The following is a 6078-nucleotide window of genomic DNA, read 5'->3' as shown; positions in this document are numbered from 1 at the left end:
TCAGGTTGCAGAAAAGCAGTGCTGCCTTCTGCAGAAGTCACTGTCTTCCATCCCAGGTCATCAGCTCTTGAGTATAGATGCATAAAGACTCCTTTACACTTGGTTTGTAAAATCACCATTGTTTTGACTTCTCTTTCAGTAGAAGTTCACCTGATTGCATCATAAACTGTTAGAACTTGAGCCTTAGAAATTTTAGTAAAGTCCCCATAAATACCTCATAGCAACCCTGTGAACATTTTGAACATTTGAAGTCAATAAGTTAGTCCTTTCTGTTCTGGAAAAGCTTTAAATATCAACCATAACACTTGCCACTAATTATAATTGACAGATCTTAATGGGTAAGATTCTACCTGCCACTGTTACATTTTTATGAACATCACCTGTATCTTTCTTTTTGTACATGAAAGGGAACAAGCAAAGTGTGGGATTGCTGACCTCTCCTGAATCTGTGAACAGGAGTCTGCTGTGTAGTGCAGTGACAGACTTAGCTCTGGGCAGAATAAATGCAACAGTTTGTCCTGTTTTGCCTCTGGGTATTAAATGGTTTCCAGCTTACTTACCAAAGTTAGATTTTTCTCCTAGGATAGACTGGGTGTTATTTAGCTGTTTGCTGAAAGGCACATAAAGAGCTGAAAAGGAGAGCAAAAATACTATTTGCAAAACTAATCATGTGTTTGCAGATTTGTTTCTATTTTCTCAATTATAGACCTCTGATTTTCTAAATTTGAAGTAGTTCTAACATGAGCTGAGGTGCTCCTACTTCTGATTTTGTTACTGCAAAGGCATGGTGAAAATGCTAACTTAAAAAGAAATGTTTACAGCTGTTCCTATTATGAGGCCTTTTTGGACAAAGAGACTGTCATGTGTTCCAAAACACTTACCAAACCAGGGCTATGGATGATGAGGAATTCAACATCACCAGTTCTTCACTTCTGCACTGGCTTCTATCAAAGCACCCTACAGTGACCCACGTTCCCAGGTGGAATTTTCCTCCAGCTCCTGGTGCTTATGCCTCTCCACAGGTCTCTGCCCAGCCTTGGGCATGTGCCTGAGGGACGAACACTGGGAGCTCCTGTGATCTACGTGAGGGGTTCTCCTTCTGCTGTTCCTGTATGGAAGGCAGGGCCTGAAGGAAATTTCAATCTAATTCCAAAGAATGTTGCATATGCTATCAGTTACGTACATGTTGTTTAGTGGTGACCTGTACAGATTTCTGGGTAGAGAGAAACATTTATGCCAGGTTTGTCTCTGTACTGTATATTCAGACATTTTGCTATAAAGTTTGTTATAAACTTGTGTCACAGCATGATTTTATGTTGACTTTGTTTCATTTACCTCCTGTATAGTACCAGCCTTGCTGAAACATGCAAATGCACTGAGTCCTACAAAGGGGTTCAAATTGCATATTCACAGTGGTGTTTTTCTCTGAACAAGTATTGGGGGGGAAAAAAGCCATTATTCTTCATTTTTGCACTACTAGATTGATGTACTTGCAGTTCCTTATGCTTTGTATGCCTTGTAGTTGTTGTCCAGTCTTCAGTTCAAGTTTTTCCCAAAATAATTTTTTATATTTTGTAATAGCATAGTTAATGCTTTGCTAGCAGTAAAGCACCTCTGTTGCCAGCAGTACACTACAAAATCAGATTAATTTTCTTGTTTATAAATACCTTTTGTGAGAGGATTTTTACTGAATATACGGTTTTTAGATATGTAAATAGATTTTTTGAGTGTATTTGTGATACTACTTAAATATATTTTGCTGTTTTGAATGCTCATTTCAGTTTCATCTTTTTGTTTGTGTCTTGATTGCTTTCCAGATTTCTGTGCTCCCTCTTGAATTACGGGAGGGTTTGCTGTACAGCTTGCTTCACAAGAGGTTTTTTATAACTAGAAATTGCAACAGAGTTTATGGAAGATAGAGTATTTTGAAAATACTCTAAAGGAATATTTTTACTTTAATAATTTAATAGAAATGAGAAATACTAGCTTAAATTATTAATGCCTTTCACCTTGTATTTTTATCACTTATTCAACAAGCTAGTAAAAATGCTGTTTATACTTCAAGACATAATTTTATAGAGATATCATTGAAGACTTCCTTTGGATGAGTGCTTGTAGTTAGTTACATTTCTTATCTCCAGTAAGATCAAGGTGATGGAGGGTTCCTGTGTGAGATCAAGCCTGGGAGAGGAAGTAGAAGGAAGCTGTTGCTGCAGAATGGTGAGGAGGACAAATCCACACATCTGCTTCTCACAGAAATTACTGGGGAGGTTCCTGCACTTGATACTCATGGAACAGTCCCAGCATTCCTCTTAACAGGCCTGGACTTGTTAAGTGAGGATTTTGGCAGGCAGTGGAGAAGCAGAGTGGTGCTGTGGTAAGGGGTGATGGCTATCTCAGTGGTAATCCAGTGCCAGAGCTGCCAAGAAGGCATGGCCAGTTCTTCTGGCACATTGACTGGCTCAGTACAAGGATAATTCAGTGGCACCTCTTGGGTGGTTGGAGTTTTTTTAACAGAAGGAGTTTAATTTTGGCTGTTGTATTTGTGATTTAATTCATTAATTTTGTAATTTACTACTCAGTGTTCTTTCCTTACTAAACTTGTGTAGATCCTTTCTGTTCAGTCACAAATCCAGAGGTGACCCTAGAGGGCTCACCCTCAGTGCTGCCCTGCAGATAATTCTAAGGCTCTTTGAACGGAGCCAGACAACCCAAGATATGTCTCCATCCATGGCACTGGGTTTGGGGCTTTTGCTAATTGTTTTTGGTTACCTAGGGAATAAAAGCAAATAGCTCTTTCAATGTTGAAAGAATGTTTCTCCATAGATGTTGTTACAAAGATACATTATTATTGGAAAACAAGTGTAGCAAATATTTCAATCCCTTGATTTGGGGCAAGGAAGGCGCCAAGGAGTTGATCAACGTTCCCTGCCACACCAGCACTGCCCTCAGCTGGGGTCTGTTGGCATTGAAAAGTCACAATAAAGCTGTTACTGCTGGATTATATTGGAGACCAGAAAGCTGGCTCAGTAAAGGCCCTCAGTATTACAGAGCTCACCTTTACAGACTCAGGCCTTGAAGGAGTCCAAGTTCCTCACACAATCACAGGCACACACCTTAGGTGTTTGTGAGGGGTTGGTCACCCTGCAAGCAACAGTCTAAATCTTTAGGATACTGAGGAGGAAGATGATATTCCCTAGAGGTGCCTGCAGCATCCAGCTCCTTACTAGCTCCAGCTAGTGACATGGAAATTTAAAGTTTCACTCCTTGCCAGCGCTGAATTATTTTCCCTATGAAGTAATTATATAGTCACTTCAAGTGTAGTGAAACATTCTGGGCTCTTACCTCAGATACCACTCTGCACAGAGCTAAGGATGTGCCAGTGGACAAAAGCAGCCAGCTCTGCTTATTACTGTCAGTTTTGTAGTTAATAACTGCTAAAACAAATCCCAGTGAACCTGGTTTTACTATCCCAAATGCAAAGCCAGGATACTGTAAGACTGTCTGTGTCAAGAGTATGAAATGGGCAACTTAGCTTCCTATGCAAATCAAAGAGAACAGATGCAAAGATTGGCAATAGCCAGAAGAGAAGTAGAAACTTTTTGCAAAAAAAAATGTTTGCTCTATAAATTCTTTATAAGGTCCCTAGGTACTGTGGTGCTGACTGCATTATAAATGCATAAGAGATCCATTAAGAAAGATGGGGGATGGGGGGAGAAACTGACAAATTAGGTTTTTATAGCTGAAAACCCTAAAGATTTCTTCTGCCTTGCAGAAGAGTAGAAATGTTGTATTTCATATTGTTGTTGTTATTATATTTCTAGAGTCCCATACCTTCTGGGTGGTTTTCTCACAAGCAGCTCTTCACAGCAGTGTTGCTCCTGCCTCTTCATCAAGGCTCCTCCAAAGCTCTCCCTAACCAGCCAACCCATCCCCTTTTTATCCCAGTTATCTTCATTAGCCTCAGCTGCTGCCCAATTAAGGACATCACAGCTGCAGCCCATTTAGAACAACTAGGATCGGGGCAAGGCCACTTATACAGTACAGATATTTTACTAGGACTCCTACTATATAGAAAGATTTTTATCCTTTGATAAAGCTTACTTCTTTCCTCAGGAAGAAAGGAAGGGGCCAAAGAAAAGGAAACTAAGAATGAAGAAAACAAAAAGCCTAGAGAAAAAGTAGTATTATCAGGTGGGTCATGTTCAATGCTGTGGCCAGAAGACTGGGAATCATGGTAACTAGAGAAAGGCTTCAGGACTGATCAGTTTAGTTTCTTGTGGAGGCAACCTGTGTAACCTCACACCAGAAGTATGCTGTGGCCCATCCTAACAAACTGACAGGATGGACAGACAAATTTCCATCTAGGCTCATGTCCTGGCACCATTTAACATTCTGAGGATGGCTTCTAAAAATTATTATCTGTGGAATACACTGCCTGAAAACAGGTTTGGGTGAACAGCTACAGCTGGCTGAGCAGTGGGGCTTTTCTAGTACAAGGCTATAGTGGATGTTCCCTACTCCTGAGCACATTCCCCCAGTGATGTTTGTGCATGAACCATCTGCTGCAGCACTGAAGGAGGTTCCATTTCTGCCATGGCTTGTGAGGAAGGTAGCTCAAACCACTTAAGCTGGGTCTTGGTCTCTGATTCTATTTCATTTTAACTCTCAGGTGGGTCTCCAGATGCTTCTCTGGACGAGGAAACATGGTAATTCCAGCCTGAATTAGAACCTTATTAGGTTTCTAAGAAGAAAAACTACTCACTAAACTAAATTGTTTAAAGACTGAGCGTGTTGTGGTAAGAGATTTGATGAAAGGAGACAGAATACAGTGCTGGCATCCATGGACAAGGTATGTGAACTGGAGAAGGACAGAAAGCAGGGCTGGGAAGAGAGCCCTATAAAGGAACAGCATCCTGCTTGTCTTGCATCCAGACATACCACAAGACTGCTTGAATCAGGAAGTTAAGTATTTTGTTATTCCTGCTTGTTTGGCATAGGTGTGTAAAAAGGCATAAAACTGAGTACCAGGAAGGATTCAGATGATGGACCTGCAGCCTACCTCAGCTACAAACAGAAAAGGGCACAATGGGCCAGGGCCACTCAGGAGGTTGCCCTTATCTGAACAAGCCAGAACAGACTGGTACCACCCACAGAGGAAGAAAGGAAGAGGAAGAAAGTTTTTGGACCAGCCTGCTCTTGATGTGCAAAAATGTGTACATGAACATGAAGATTAGGTGTTGGAGACTTGTAATAGATGTAGAGAGTCTTTCAGGCATCTTCACTTTGGGGCAAGCAATTTGAGGATGCTAGACTTAAGCTTAGTAAGTGTGGGGCTCCTGAATATCTGCTCCAAAATGTCACTTGGATATTACAAAATTGTGTTATTTAGAGACAATTTCTGCGAAGGGGACAAAAAATACCAGAAACCAACCATCAGACCAAACCCAAGCATTTTCTGCAATTCATTGCTGTGTGTCAGGTGCCCTGTGGCTCTTTTGAGGAAACAAAAGAAATTGATGGCAGCTGGGATGTTGCTACTCACAATTGCACAATGAACTGTTGCCAGAGAAAAGTAAACAGCTCTCACTTATACACACCCTGGGGAGAAGTTTTGTTGGTCATTGCATGATGCTGGATATCAAGTTGCAGCTGGAGTATTGTTACCGTCGTTCATTTTCCAACTTTTTTACCCAGCTGTTCACTAAATAACCTTAATAGAGTTAAATTATGAGTCCTGCCAGAGGATGGTGCAGATGCTTGTATTGATTTGAGAGATCTGGGACAGATTCGTGGGGAGAAGCTGTACCCTGGGCTCTGAGACACAAAGCTAGTAACCTAAGATCAGGACTGTTTGAACCGTTCTTAAAGCTTGTCCCACTTTGGTCACTCTGAGAAACATGGTGCTGGGCTAGATGGGGCTCTGACCAGTTCCACTGCAGCTGCTCTCACTTTACATCATCCTTCCCCCTGGAAAGCCTGCTGCCCTCCTGTCTCCACAGTGAGCAAAGTATGAAACAGCCCCCAAGACCAGCACACTGCTTGGTGGTTGCCAAATGGCATCTACAATGTGCCACC

The sequence above is a fragment of the Melospiza georgiana genome, chromosome 4 (genome assembly GCF_028018845.1).
Source record: "Melospiza georgiana isolate bMelGeo1 chromosome 4, bMelGeo1.pri, whole genome shotgun sequence".
NCBI classification, from domain to species: domain Eukaryota; kingdom Metazoa; phylum Chordata; class Aves; order Passeriformes; family Passerellidae; genus Melospiza; species Melospiza georgiana.
Note: the sequence above shows the minus strand (reverse complement) of the source record.